This window comes from Cucumis sativus, chromosome 5 (assembly GCF_000004075.3).
Source record: "Cucumis sativus cultivar 9930 chromosome 5, Cucumber_9930_V3, whole genome shotgun sequence".
In the NCBI taxonomy this organism is placed as follows: domain Eukaryota; kingdom Viridiplantae; phylum Streptophyta; class Magnoliopsida; order Cucurbitales; family Cucurbitaceae; genus Cucumis; species Cucumis sativus.
In genome coordinates, this window is record NC_026659.2 from 16,941,151 (window position 1) to 16,956,540 (window position 15,390).

General features: G+C 32.9%; 2 long non-coding RNA genes across 2 annotated transcripts; one reads left to right on the top strand and one right to left on the bottom strand.

The window, feature by feature from the left end:
- Positions 1-338: 338 nt before the first annotated feature.
- On the top strand, positions 339-2,258 carry LOC116403710. Its single transcript, XR_004216537.1, has 3 exons — positions 339-949; positions 1,045-1,168; positions 2,033-2,258. It is a non-coding gene; the product is annotated as an uncharacterized LOC116403710 (long non-coding RNA).
- A 9,456-nt stretch (positions 2,259-11,714) lies between these two features.
- LOC116404131 lies at positions 11,715-12,796 on the bottom strand. Its single transcript, XR_004217049.1, has 3 exons — positions 12,750-12,796; positions 12,614-12,664; positions 11,715-11,778 (listed from the first exon to the last, which is right to left on the bottom strand). It is a non-coding gene; the product is annotated as an uncharacterized LOC116404131 (long non-coding RNA).
- Positions 12,797-15,390: the final 2,594 nt, after the last annotated feature.

Sequence of the window (15,390 nt, forward strand, 5' to 3'; positions counted from 1 at the left end):
ACAAAATAATTTTAGTTGGAGAATGTGGATATTTTGGTATTTTATAAAATATTATGCATGTGCAAAAAATGTTATTTGCTAAAATTAAAAAAGAAATAGTTTTGCTATTTTTCAAAATGACCCATAAAAATGTTGTTATATCTCTTATGACAGAGTGTGTAACTCCCCAAACTCGAAGGTATTTTATTTTAAGAGATTATTTCGATTTGTTAAAGATTTATTTTATTTGAAAATATGTTGAAAGGGAGAAAGAAGATTTGAAAATGTATTAATATAATTATAAATATATATATATATATATATATTTTATATTTTTATTAAATAAAAGAAAATTCTCTTCCTCCGTGGTCCTCCATCTCTTTCTTCTTCTCCGTGCAGCCGCACGCTCAACAACTGCCCAATTCTTCTTTTTTTTTCTTCCTCTTTCGTTCGACGTTGACGCTCAGACCAAGCCGAAAACGAAAACCCAGTCGCCGTCGCTCTTTTCTTTTCGTTTTCTACCGCCGGCCACCCCAAAATTTCTCTCCCTTCCGTCCGTCGAAGCCAACACCGCCGCGCCCATCCGCCTGTAACCGCCGGCTGTCTTCCCTCTTCTTTCTCCTCTGTTTTCTACCCAGCACCGCGTGACCCTCTGCCCAGCGCCGCGCAACCTCTGTCTCTGCGCCGTTGCCCAGATCTGCGTCGTCGTGCCCCGTCCTAATCGCCTCTGTCTCCGTCGAAGCCAAGCCCAGCCGCCGCCCATTCCTTTCCTCTCCGTTCGTGAAGCCGGTCACCGCGTCAGATCGTCGATCGATTTTGAGGCAGCGCGCACGTCTCCTTCCAGCCGCGCGTTTCCTCTTCTTCCAGCAGCGTGTTCTTCTTCCAGCCGCAATTCACAACCGACGTACACTCTAATCTGTTTGTACGATCTTCGTTGTTAGGTTCGATCGTCGCTGCCGCCGTTTTTGTTGTGAGTTCTCTGATAAGTAAAATTGATAGTTTCTGTTTGATGGATTGTTAAGATAAAATATCAAATGAAACGTTTGGTTAATACTGTTCTTGAAGGTGTTGGAAGTGACATTGGGTCCCTCGTGTTCATAACCGAAATTGTGAATTTTGGAGTTTGACTAGCCAATACTTTGTATCTTTCGTGGGATATAGTTTGTTCAAGAAATTGAGCAACCTTGAGGTAAGGGATTTTCTACTGGACTCAACAACAAAATTAAGATATAATGACTAATTAAGATGTACTGACTGTATGGACCGTATTATTATATTTAGAGATGACTGTTATGATGTATGTTTGGACATTGACTTAAAGTTTAATGTTTGCTGTGTTTGACTGGGAGAAATTAATACATATATGTGCATGGGTTGATGTGGACTGTGGTTGAGTATATGTTGTGACTGTCTGGTTATGTATGTGTACAAAGATAAGGATGTGGAAACGACTAAAGCTCGTAGATGTTGCTTATATAAAGTGTGGATTTGATTAGTAGATTGATTGTTGTCTAGACTGAATGTATAATCTACTGTTATGTTATGTGCTTGTGAACGGAAGAAACGTCATGGTTGTGCCCTTGGTGACTGAGGAGGAGGTTATGATTATTTAGCTTGTTAACTGATGTAATGATATGCTTTTTAGTGACCTTGGGCTAAATTAGAGTAAGACGACTGCTTGAGGTTAAATTAGGAGTTTACATGATGAGAATGTTTAACTGATCTGTGAATGACTATTAAGATGTTTAGAATGGATTGAAAGGAAAAATTGTTAGCTTTTATTGGGATGTGAGCCTTGTAGGTGTCCCACGGGATCACCAATTATTATGCACCTTCGGGAGCATTAGACTTATATGTGTTTCTGCAGAACACTAGACTGAAATGTACGTCCCTCGGGGCGTTAGACTGAAATGTGCATCCTACGGGATCACAAGACTGCAACTGTACAGGGTGTCCCAATTGAATGTTAACAATTTATTTTCCCCTGACGGGACCAGTAGAGGGTCTCTTACTGGGTATTTTTATACTCACCCTCCTTATGTTTAATTTTCAGGCAAAGGTAATAAAGACGGCAAACTGGCGAGGGGCAGGAAGGAAGCGTGATTGTCATAGGGGTTATTTTAAATTGCTTCTGCTAAATGTTTTGTTTCACGTGTTTTGTTTTAGTACTTGAGATTGTTTAGAAAATTTTATAGTTGAACTGTATTCACGAATTAGTAAATTTTTCTTGAAAGTGTTGGTTATTTTAAACAAGGCCCAGATATAATTTTTTTTGTTTTCTTTGAGACTTTGAAATTGTTTGAGATTGAGATTTTGTGTAAACTCAGGTCTTTATTTGAAATTAGTGACTTCGACTTACCTAGAAAAGTTGGGTCGTTACAGAGTGTATATCTACTAGTTCATATTCAACCTGTTTGTTGCTAATAGAATTGGATAAAATCGCATTATATTGAAATAATTACACGAATGACACTTTTAAGCCAATATTGATAGAAATTATAGTTTAATTAATGTTATTAAGTCAAATCAACATGGTTTAAAAGTCCTTCTAAACACAATTAATGTAGTTGTTTTTTAATTTCAACTCATTTATACATATTTATGCATATGTGCGTGTGTATGTGTGCGCGTGTAGGTAGGTGTGCGTATGTGTATGTGCGTGCGTTCGTGCGAGTGTCTGTGTGCATGTGTGTGTGGGTGTGTGCATGTTTGTATGTGTTTGTGCGTGCGTGTGTGTGCGCGAGCTATTGCGTGTGTGCTTGGGTGTGTGGGTGTGCTCGCGCGTGCGTGTTTGTGCGCGTGTGCGTATGTGTTTACGTGTGTGCGTTTGTGCGTACGCGTGTGTGCGTTTGTGCATGTGTGTGTGCTTGTGCGCGTGTGGATAGGTGTGTGTGTGTGCATGCATGTGCGTGTCCATGTGTGTGTGCGTGCGTTCGTGCATCTGTGGGTGTCTGTGTGTAGGTGTGCGTGTGCGCGCGTGTGTGTAAGTGTGCATGTGTACGTATGTGCGCAGTGCTTCTATGCTTGTGTGCGAACAAGTTAATATTTTTTAATGTTGAGTTTCTTCCAATTTTAAAATAATAATTTAATTATCTTGATATTCAAGGCATTAATGTTATTTTGAGATAAAGATAGTGAATAGGTTGATATTTTTTAATTTTGAAATTCAATTAAGGTTATTTTAATATAAAATCTATCGTTGAGACTCTCAAATTCCGAAAAATAATAATTTTGTTATTTTGAAATTCAAATTCAATTAGGTTATTTTGAAATTAGTATGATTGAATGAAGTTATTAATATGTTGAATTAATTAGTTGAGTATCGAGATATTAAGAAAAATATTATGATATGGGTTGATGTATCTATTTCAAGTAAAAGATAATTAAAAGTTGATAAATGCATAACATAAATTAATTACAATGTAGAAACGAAATAATTACAGTTGAAGAATGTTGATATTTTGGTATTTTATAAAATACCATGAACGTGCAAAAAATGCTTGTTGCTAAAATTCAAAGAAAAAAGTAGTTTTGTCATTTTTCAAAATGACCCCTAAAAACGTTGTTATGTCTATTATGACAAAGAGTGTAGATCTACTGATCCATATTCGATTTGTTTTTTGTTGGTAAAATTGGATAAGACCGCATTATATTGAAATAATTACACGAATGAAACTTTTAAGCCAATATTGATAGAAATTATAATTTAATCAATGTTATTAAGTCAAATGAACATGGTTTAAAACTCTTTCTAAACATAATTAATGTATTTGTTTTTTTAACTTTAATTAATTTACAATTCTTTGTGCGTGTGTGCATATGTGCGCGTGCGTGTGCGTGTGTGGATGGGTGTGTTGTGCACGTGTGCACGTGTGCGCGTGTGCGCACAAGTTGATATTTGTTAATGTAAAATTTCTCCCAATTTTAAAATAATAATTCAATTATCTTGATATTCAAGCCATTAATGTTATTTTGAGATAAAAATAGTGTACAAGTTGATATTTTTTAATTTTGAGATTCAATTAAAGTTATTTTGATACAAAATCTATCGTTGAGATTCTCAAATTTCGAAAAATAATAATTTTGTTATTTTGAAATTGAAATTTAATTAGGTTATTTTGAAATTAGTAAGATTGAGTAAAATTAAAATCTTGAATCAATTAGTTGAGTCCCGAGATATTAAGAAAAAAGTTATGATATGGGTTGATGTATCTTTTTCAGGTAAAAAATAATTAAAAGCTAATAAATGCATAACATAAATTAATTACAACGTAGAAACGAAATAATTACTGTTTGAGAAGGTGAATATTTTGGTATTTTATAAAATATCATGCACACGTGCAAAAAAATCTATTTGCTAAAATTTAAAAGAAAAAATAGTTTTGCCATTTTTCAAAATGACCCATAAAAACGTTGCTATATCTCTTATGACAAAGAGTGTGCATCTACTGGTACATATTCGACTTGTTTTTTGTTTGTAAAATTGGATAAGACTGCATTATATTGAAATAATTACACTAATGACACTTTTAAACCAATATTGATAGAAATTATAATTTAATTAGCGTTATTAAGTCAAATGCACATGGTTTAAAAGTCTTTCTAAACACAACTATTGTAGTTATTTTTTAATTTTAATTCATTTATACATCTTTGTGCATATGTGCGTGTGTGCGTGCGTGTGCGCGAGTGCATACGTGTGTGCGTATGCGCGTGTCAACGTGTGCGTGGGTGTATGTGTCTACGTGTGCGTGGGTGTGTGTCTACGTGTGCGTGGGTGTGTGTCTACGTGTGTGTGGGTGTGAGTGTCCACGTGTGCGCGTTTGTGCGTGTGCGTGTGGGTGTGTGTGCGTATACGTGCGCTTGCGTGTGTACGTGAGTGGGCGTGTGCGCTTTTTGTGCTTTTCTTCCAATTTTAAAATAATAATTTAATTATCTTGATATTCAAGTCATTAAAATTATTTTGAGATAAGGTTATTTTAATATAAAATCTATCGTTGATATTCTCAAATTCTAAAAAATAATAATTTTGTAATTATGAAATTCAATTTGGTTATTTTGAAATTCAAATTCAATTAGGTTATTTTGAAATTAGTAAGATTGAATAATGTTATTAAAATGTTGAATCAATTAGTTGAGTCCCGAGATTTTAAGATTAAAGTTATGATATGAGTTGATGTATCTATTTCAAGTAAAAATTAATTAAAAGTTGATAAATACATAACATAAATTAATTATAACGTAAAAACAAAATAATTATAGTTGGAGAAGGTGAATATTTTGGTATTTTATAAAATACCATGCACGTGCAAAAAATGTTGTTTGCTAAAATTGAAAAGAAAAAGTAGTTTTGCCATTTTTCAAATTGACCCCTAAAAACGTTGGACTTTTGTGTATTCCCTTGGGCTTTCTTGTTCAATATTTAGTCAAATTGCAGTATACATAAAATTTGTGTTTGTTACGTCACAAGATTTCATTCACTATTTGTGTCTGTATTATTTTATATTTTATACAGGAGACTCCGTTTGAGTGTTGAGCTAGTAATGGGAGGGACTACCGTTGACCCCAAAATTACAAGGTTCATGTTGCTTACTGGATCATTAATGATTCGTCTCTATCTTTGGCTCATCGAGTGGTGGAGTTGGAACCCCCTGAAAGTGTAGATTTAGACTCTCTACCGTTGTCAAGAGCTGTTAAGTATGCAAAAATGGACTTGAGAAATCCTATAAACTCTCTGAACAGGAGACATTCTAGTGTAAGAAGAAATGCTCAAGTCCTTGAAGAAATTGAGGACACAACTCCAATTCCTAGCATGCTTTCTCCCTAAGACTATGCTGGTCCTAGTCGGGGAGTGGCATTTACATCCCAGAAAGACACACATGTATCACCTCGTGTTGGCACTTCCATTGCAATGCACAACTCTGACATATATAGTGCCGACATTTCCTTCCTTAAGCTTGAAAAAAGGTGATTTGATGTCCATAAAAAATTAACTGAGCAGTTAGATATTTTCTAATATGTATCTCACGTAATTTGATGCTCATTGATACTGCAGTACTGTGTCGGGAACGTGTTGATGTAAAATCTTTCAGTTTTGATGGATCTTATTACAAGCTTTCAACTCTTCTTAGCACGACTTCTGACATAACAAAGGTTTGATATATCTTTACACGATCGCATATCACATATGAACGATCGCATATCCCATCTGAAATATCGATCACCCTTGGTAAAACAACCGTTTAGATATTCTACACGATTGTTTGCTTAAGGATACACGATCATTTTGTAACTATTTTTTTTATTATCCTTTTTTCTTTCTATACTAGAATCATAATCAATTGTTTGATGATATTAACAACATGTATGATGATCTTCGTGATGATTCTAGTCATCACAATCTGGACAAGAATGATAACCATCAAAATAACAAACATGTGATCATCCATGAGAATCCATCTGTTCAAGAGTCACATCTTCAAGAATCTACTGTGGAAACTCAACAGTTAGTGTTTAATTCATTAGTTACTGCTTTATATTGTTTAAAATTGCTTAGATTATAAATAAACAACAATAATTTTTTTTTTCTTTTCTGTGTAGGGAACAAAAATGAACAACGCCTCAACATCAAGAGCAGTCAGGCAGCAGAGATGCACATTTGATATTAACTATAAGTAATATAGCAGAAAATATGGAAGGCCATACTCAAACAGAAAAGGAACTGCTAGAAATGATTGAAAATCTTCTGTTGGTAAGCCAACCAGTTCCACTTTGTGAGATGCTACCATTAACTACTGTCAAAGGTCTTGAATTAGTTTAATTGGTATGTGTGCCCTAAAGGGATAAAAGCTCTTGGCAGTGAAAGACTTTACAAAACCATTCATCAATTTTAATTTGAAAATTCCAAAATACCAGTACATTGACAATATTTAGAATCAAAGTTCTAAATAAAGAACTAAATGTGCTTTTAAATTAAAAGATACATAGAACTTACTCTTGTTGACGTCTCTGAATCTATAATTAATCGAATTGGGGACACCACCCGTTGGAGACCTTCCTATCTTCGAAGATGAGATTGGTTTGTGGAAAACAATTGGAATGAAAAAAAAATTTAGAGAGAAACTATGTAACACCCCCAATATTAAGGTATTTCTCTTAAGCTAAATTTTGCAACCCCATCTCTTTCTCCTTCACTCTTCCTCTTCCCCGTGCCGAAGCACCGTCATAGATCGCTTAGCCATTTTATATTACTCCTGGACGTCAGCCGGCCACGCCGTCATAGATCGCTTCGTCTCCGTTGAAGCCGAAGAACCGTTTGTCGTGAGTTCAAACTCTCGGCATCGCGTCTCACCTCTGTTTTCCAGACAAGCTGTGATTCATTCGCGCGTAGCTCCGTCGACGTTCGCGCCACCACATTCTGCTACAGGTGACGAGGAACGTCACCGATTGACCTATCATCTCACCGACGTTTTTACTTAGTTGAAGCAGCCGTCGACCAGACCTGAGCCTATCGCGTTTGTCGAAGTGCCGTCGCGCGGCTCTTCACCTTCCAGCCATGGGTTGTAAGCTGAAGTTTATTTTTCGTTTGTTGATTAGATCTAATCTATTACACGCGTCGATTCCAGTTATTCGAAGTTGTTGCCCCCATTTTACTCTAATTTTTGGGATTTTTGTGGTAAGTTGTATTGGTGAGTGTGGTGGTTTTACATTGTAATTATCCTTGGGTTGTAGTTTTGGATAATTAGTTAAATTGTTAATTGATTCTTGAAGGTAGCATTTGAGTTCTTTGGATTCACAACTAAATTGTAGATTGTTGGAGTTCGATTCGCCAATACTTTGGTAAGCTAGAATTTACATTGAGGAAATTAAACGAAAGAAAGTATTGTGAAAGTAATTGAGTTCCATATTCTTATTATTAGGTTTCTTTCGTTCGAGAAATTTGAGTAACATTAAAGTAAGGGGTTTCTATTACTGGACTCTTTGAAAGTTTTGAAATGTGTTGACTGTTTGGATCTCTGGACTTAGTATGGTTTACCAATATATGTAGAAGTAGATATGATGACAAATGTATATTATGCCAGACTGGTATAGAAGTAGATACGATGGATAATGTATTTGTAAACTGAAAAGGTGTTAATATATATATATATCTTGACTGGTGTGTTGTTATAGTATCAACTGATTTTGTGATAGATTGAACGTAAGTTGTGATGGATTGAATATGATGGAGTAGTTTGACTATACTAGGAATGGATTGATTAAATGTTTATAACGGACTAAGGGAAAATTGTTAGCTTTGTCGATTGGGTAGTGTGCCTTGCAGGTGTCCTACGGAATCACCACCTGTTGTGTATTCTTCGAGAGCACTAGAATGACATGTGCATTCTTCGAGAGCACTAGAATGACATGTGCATTCTTCGAGAGCAATAGACTGACATGTGCATTCTTCGAGAGCACTAGACTGACATGTGCTTTCTGCAGAGCACTAGACTAATATTTGTGTCCTTTAGGGCATTGGACTGATTATGTGTATTCCTACATGATCACAAGACTTTTAAAGTGCAGGGCACCTCCAATAGGAAGTTAACAATTTTATTTTTCTTCTAACAGGATCAGTAGTACTGGGTATGTTTATACTCACCCTTTTATGTTTAATCTTTTTCCGCGAAACTGCCATAGGAAATGTCCTTCAAATTGCTTCTACTTTATATTTTTTTTTATTTTGGTTTTCTTTAGTAATTGAGACTGTTTTGGGTTTCATGATTGAACGACTTTTATGTTCTTGAACTTTCTTTATTATCGATACTTTTACACTTTCAAAATTTTATTTGAAATAGAGCCCGAATAAAAACTCTTTAATGTTGTTAAAAAATATATTTTTTTAAATTATAAAGTCTTATGGTTAAAGGACGAATCTAGTCTTAAAGTAATAACTTCAGCTTAATTCGAAAAATTAGGTCGTTACAATCTATTTTGCAGAAAAGAAAATCATCGATTTTATTTTGGTTAAGAAAAGCTGTTTTCTTCTACATATTTATAACTCTCTTTCTTTCATTGAGTAGGAGACGGGGTAGGAGAAAATCATAGGATTCTATTAACTTAAAAATTATTAAATTAATAGAAGTTTCAAATCAACTAACTAATTAACCATTAATCAATTAGTTAATAATTAATTAAATCATATTTAATTAATATTTCATTTAAATCTTATTGAATGAATATCTCTCCAATACCTTATAGTTTTATATTAATTTAATTAAATCAAATTTAATTAAATAATATTAAACTAAACTATTAATTAATTCTTCAATTAATTAATAACTAAATTAAATATTTTATATTTAACTTAAGTTAAATTTGAATCATATTCAAATATAACTTTATCTCATAATTAATAATTTTAATATGAAACAAATCCACATTAAATTAATATTTGAACTCATTCAATATTTTATCTCTCATAAATTAATTTTGAACTTTATCTAAAATTAAATTTATATAATAAAGTTTCATTAACATATAAACTTTATATTATAATGTATCACTATATATTATACTAATTATACTAATTTCCAAAGTAAATTTGAATATTTCAAATTAGAACCAATATAAATAAATCACATTATCATTTTGTATCATCCATTACTTTGTATTCAGTCATACTAATTGGATCAACCTAATACATAAAACAAATATAGAAATTTTTTAAAAAAAGCATGCACAAATAGAGACAAATAGACATTGATACTATCTATCTCTATCTATCTGAAACAAGCACACATAAATTGTATATTTCTCTATCGGATGGACAAAAATAGCAGTCTATTTATATACCTGAGATACAAACATTAAAAAAAAAAAAAAAACCTTACCAATAAAATTCTTGACTTTTCATGTTATTCTAAATGCATCACGTTCTCAGCCCAAGAAGTCAAACAACTCTTCATTGTAAAAGTAGCTTTACTTCTTTCATCAAACCACTTTTGCAATACATCTCTAATTGAACTAAGCATGGTAGCTACAGGTAGTTCTCTAAGATTTTAAAAACTAAATTTACACTGTCTACACAAGTTGATGTCATCATTCTATATATGAAACTCATTATACCTGAGATAGATTCAACCAATTTATCAAAGAACCTTGGAATCAACATGTATGATTTAACTGTCTCACCTTTTAATATCTTTACTATATGTTCTTTTGCCCTCCAAGATTCTGCTAACTTATATTAACTCCAAGATTTGTACATGCCTTATGCACAATTGCTTTTGGAATGAAACGGTCAGTAGACATGAACCTGAACTCATCTATCAAGCAACTGTCAATTACTGTTGAAGAAGCTTGCATGTGACAACTAGTATTCAATGAACAGTCATGTTCATAAATGTATTTTCATAGCATCCACAACTCGCTCTTCTTATAACGAGATGTCCTAATAAACCATTTGCACTCTTCTAGTAGGCATCTAAATTCAAGAGACCTCAAATTTGATATTGTAGTTCTAAATTGAAAGTTGTTATTCACTTCTATTATGCCAAACACTTTGAAAGCATTTCTTTACTTTCAAATAAACTATTTTTCTTCAAATCACCATGATATGAGATGTCTCTTATAATTTCATCATTTGAAACATAAGAAGAAGAACCTACACAATGACATATCAACATTCTATCGTACAGTACTAGAAAAGAATACTTCTAAAAAAAATCAACAGTTACATGAGCAACTAATGGATGTATATTAGTTGCATCTTTAGCAAAAGATAAATACCAAGCCACATCATTGTCTTTCTTTACTGGCACCACAGTTGGACCTTGCTTTTACCAAAATCAAGTAAAACAGATAATTCTACTTATCCATCCAATTGAATCTGTTCACATATTAAATCAACTAGAGAATTAAAGCTGACTTGGACATCTACCAAAATTTTAGAAACTAAGTAATTCGCATAAATATTACATCCATTCCATTGACCTCCATAAAAAACAACAATAGGAAAAGACATTATAATCTGTAAAAAAAAATAAATAAATAAAATTAAGTATTTAATTGTGATAGAAAGAAATAGATAGACATAGATATACATTTATTATTGAATAAAAGAATAAAATGTACAAAATGATAATACTAAACACAATGCAAGAATAAGTAAACGATCGTGCAATGAAATAATATACATTAAACGATCCTATTAACCGTGATAAACGACCATTTAACAACGGTAAATGATAATATTGATTAAAATAAATTATCGTGTTGACATGGGTACACGATCATATGATATGGTGATCGTATTGAATAGTGTAAACAATCGTCTTGTTATCGGTACACGATCGTGTTAATATTTGTAAGTGATTCTATTGATAGTGGTAACTGATCGTGTAATTCCATGTAAATTATCGTCAAAAACTTTAAACTATCGACTTTATAATGAAGTACATAATTCTTACATTAATACTTAAAATTTGTTGTAACGACCCAACTTTTCTAACTAAGTTGAAGTCATTAATTTTGACAAAGAGACCTTGATTGACACAAAATATAGTAAAATTCACTTGAAATCATACGATCAAAGAAAACAAACTTAAGTTCGGGCCCTATTTCAAATTACCAAAACTTTAAAAGTACTATTTACAAAACAACAGTTCGTAAACTCAGTTCCATCACAAAATTTTTAAACAACCTCATGTACAAAGGAAAAACAAGAAACATAAAGCGGAAGCATTTGAAGGACATTCCCTTATGGCAATCACGTCTCCTTCTTGTCCCTCGTCGGTCTACCTCATTTGTTACCTTTGCCTGAAATAGTTAAACATGAAAGGATGAGTATAAACATACCCAATAAGAGACCCGCTATTGGTCCCGTTAGGGGAAAAAGAAACTGTTAACTTCCTATTGGGGTACCCTGCACAGTCACAGTCTTGTGATCCCGTAGGATACACATAATCAGTCTAACGCCTCAAAGGACGCATAAATCAGTCTAGTGTTCGCAGAAACACATATCAGTCTAATGCTCCCGAAGGATGCACATATCAGTCTAGTGCTATCGAAGGATGACATATCAGGTGGTGATCCCGTAGGACACCTGCAAGGTAACTACCCAATAGAAATCTAACAATTTTCCCCTCAATCCATTCTAAACATCTTAACACTCATTCATAGTACAATCCAGCTACTTCAACATATAATCCTTTCACTTAACACCCTAATAGTCAACCTATCTCACTTTAGCCCAATGTCCGCCAGTAACATATCAATACATCAGTCAATCAAACTATATAGTCATAACACCCCTCAATTCACAGTACACACCATACTTTAGTATAACCTACACCCAATCTAAACGACAATCACAAGTTCACATCCACATTCCATACAAACACAATCTACAATTGTCGTCCTGTCTACATCCATACATATATATATTATTCCAGACAATCACAATATGCATTCAACATCAAGTCTACATCAATCCATGTATATATTTTTTTTTAGTCATTCACAGTATACATTCAACACCAAGTCTACATCCATACGTATATATATCGTTTCGACATCTTTACTCAATCGGAGGTAACTATACAGACAGCACAATTCAAAACTATAGTGAGTCCAGTAGTAGAGAATCCCTTACCTTATAACCTTACTTAAGCTTCTTTTTCAAACTAAAGTGCAACGAACCGACCTAAACATAATTGAAGAGAAATCAATCACTTCCACAAACAATTTAATCCATTCAATTCACTCTATATGTAAATTCCATAACTTACCCAAATTGTGGAGAATCAAATTCTAACGGAGACGGATCGGTGCAACAAATAACCAACAATTCAGATCTAAACATACATGGCGTGACGAACCGGTGTGACTCGGGCTAACGGTGATGCGACGATAGGACAAAATTTGCTTGACGTTCGGTGTAGGTGGAAGACGGTGGTGAAGTTGATTGGAGAAGGAAAAGAGAAGGAAGAAAAGAGATGGTGGTGTGGCCGTAGGTTGAAGAGGAAGAGAAAGGAAGAAGATGAATAGGAAAAGAGAAAAAATAAGATTAAATATTATAAATATATATATGAAATAAAAAATAAAAGTAGAATAACGATGAAATTTTGAAAAATGAAAATTTGGATAAAGTAAAATTTGAAAATAAAGATTTGATACAAATCCAATATTTGGAGAAAAAAAAGTGTGTTAAGATAATGTAGGAGAAAATCAATATTTATGCTAAAATTTTGCATATTTCAAAATTAGTTACAGTTTAACTAAAAAGCAGGCGAGGAGATTTTAGGGTTAATGAAAATTCAAAACACGTGAAATGCTCATGTTTGCTATTCTTCTAATAAAATTTTGCTATTTTCTCAAATGAGTGTAATCCAACAAAATGAAGTTGTGTGTGTGTGAACAAAAATGAGGTAAATAGCTTTGATGATGATGGCAAATGGGTAAAGAAAATCTTATCTTATTCTTCACTTTTCATTTAATTGACAAAAAGTAACCAACCATATGAAGGGAAAAACAAAATGCTCTCTCAGTTACTTTACTCATTTCTTTGTTCTTTGTGTGGGAGATATTTGAAATGGAGATGAAGATCAAAATGAAAGAGAGATTATGCATACACTGTGAGAAGCACACAGAAAAATTGAAAATAAATTGAAAAGAAGAGAGAGATAAGTCTGAGGGAGAAATATTCATTTCCTTTTCAAAGTGAATTGCAAAGAAATTTTCTCAATTTGAAAAGAAAGGAGAAATATACAAAGTCAGCCACCGCTTCTCCCTTCAGTTTGCAGTTTTCGTCTCCCTCTCTTCTATTATTAAAATAAATAAATAAAATATCACAACCCGACTTAACACAAACTATTTACTCCAACTTTTTAAACTACAAATTTAATTTCTCAACTTTTAAACTATTTTAAACTTACAAATCTACTTTATTCATTTCTTCAGATTTATATCTAACAAATAAAAAAAATCAAAATTTATAGACACTTAAAACATAATCATTGGTTTGTTGGAGTTTGATTCGCCAATACTTTGGTAAGCTAGAATTTACATTAAGGAAATTAAATGAAAGAAAGTATTGTGAAAGTAGTTGAGTTCCATATTCTTATTATTAGGTTTTCTTTGTTCGAGAAATTTGAGTAACATTAAAGTAAGGGGTTTCTATTACTGGACTCTTTGAAAGTTTTGAAATGTGTTGACTATTTGGATCTCTGGACTTAGTATGGTTTACCAATATATGTAGAAGTAGATATGATGACAAATGTATATTATGCCAGATTGGTATAGAAGTAGATACGATGGATAATGTATTTGTAAACTGAGAAAGGTGTTATATATATATATATATATATCTTGACTGTCTGGTGTGTTGTTATAGTATCAGCTGATTTTGTGATAGATTGAATAGATTGAACGTAAGTGTGTTAAGTTGGATTGATGATATGATGGAGTAGTTTGACTATACTAGGAATGGATTGATTAAATGTTTGGGTCTTGAGAAATTGAAAATAAATTGAAAAGAAGAGAGAGATAAGCCTGAGGGAGAAATATTCATTTCCTTTTCAAAGTAAATTGCAAAGAAATTTTCTCAAATTGAAAAGAAAGGAGAAATATACAAAGTCAGCCACCACTTCTTCTCCCTTCAGTTTGCAGTTTTCGTCTCCCTCTCTTCTATCATTAAAATAAATAAATAAAATATCACAACCCGACTTAACACAAACTATTTACTCCAACTTTTTAAACTACAAATTTAATTTCTCAACTTTTAAACTATTTTAAACTTAAAACATAAAATTGAAAGACCTATTAAACAATTGAAAGGTTTAAGAGGTAACTAGCCAAACTTTAAAAGTTCTAAGGGAAAGAATCTTTTGTTTAACTATTACAGTAATTAATTTTGAAAATATGTTATTTTAGAAAAACTACAAGTGTTTGACAACTCTTTGAAAGATATTGAAATACTCTCAATTTGTATTTTAAGCAATTTTAATAAAAAGAAAGTCTACATAAAAAAATTACCCTTTTTAAAGGAACGTTTTTTCTCTAATCACTCCAATGGAACTCAAACACGTACTTCAAGTTAATTCTGGTATCCAAGAATCAGTCTCATCTAACATAAACAAGAACATTCAACTTGATAGAACTTCATTACCTCACTTTTACAATTCCCAAAGTTACTAAATGAAGGACCATTCCTAAAACATACTTACATCCAACTTTCTCCATGAATAAACTTATCGTCTTTTATGTACTGATGAATATAGAGATGGAGCGATCAGAGTTTGTTTATGTACCAAATTAGAGTGAGTTGAGAAAAGAGTGGATTTACCCAAGGACGAAATGTCTGGTTGCTGCTTGTTCAACACTATGCCCTTTTAGATCTAGAAGGTTCACAACAATTTCCAGCCTAAACAC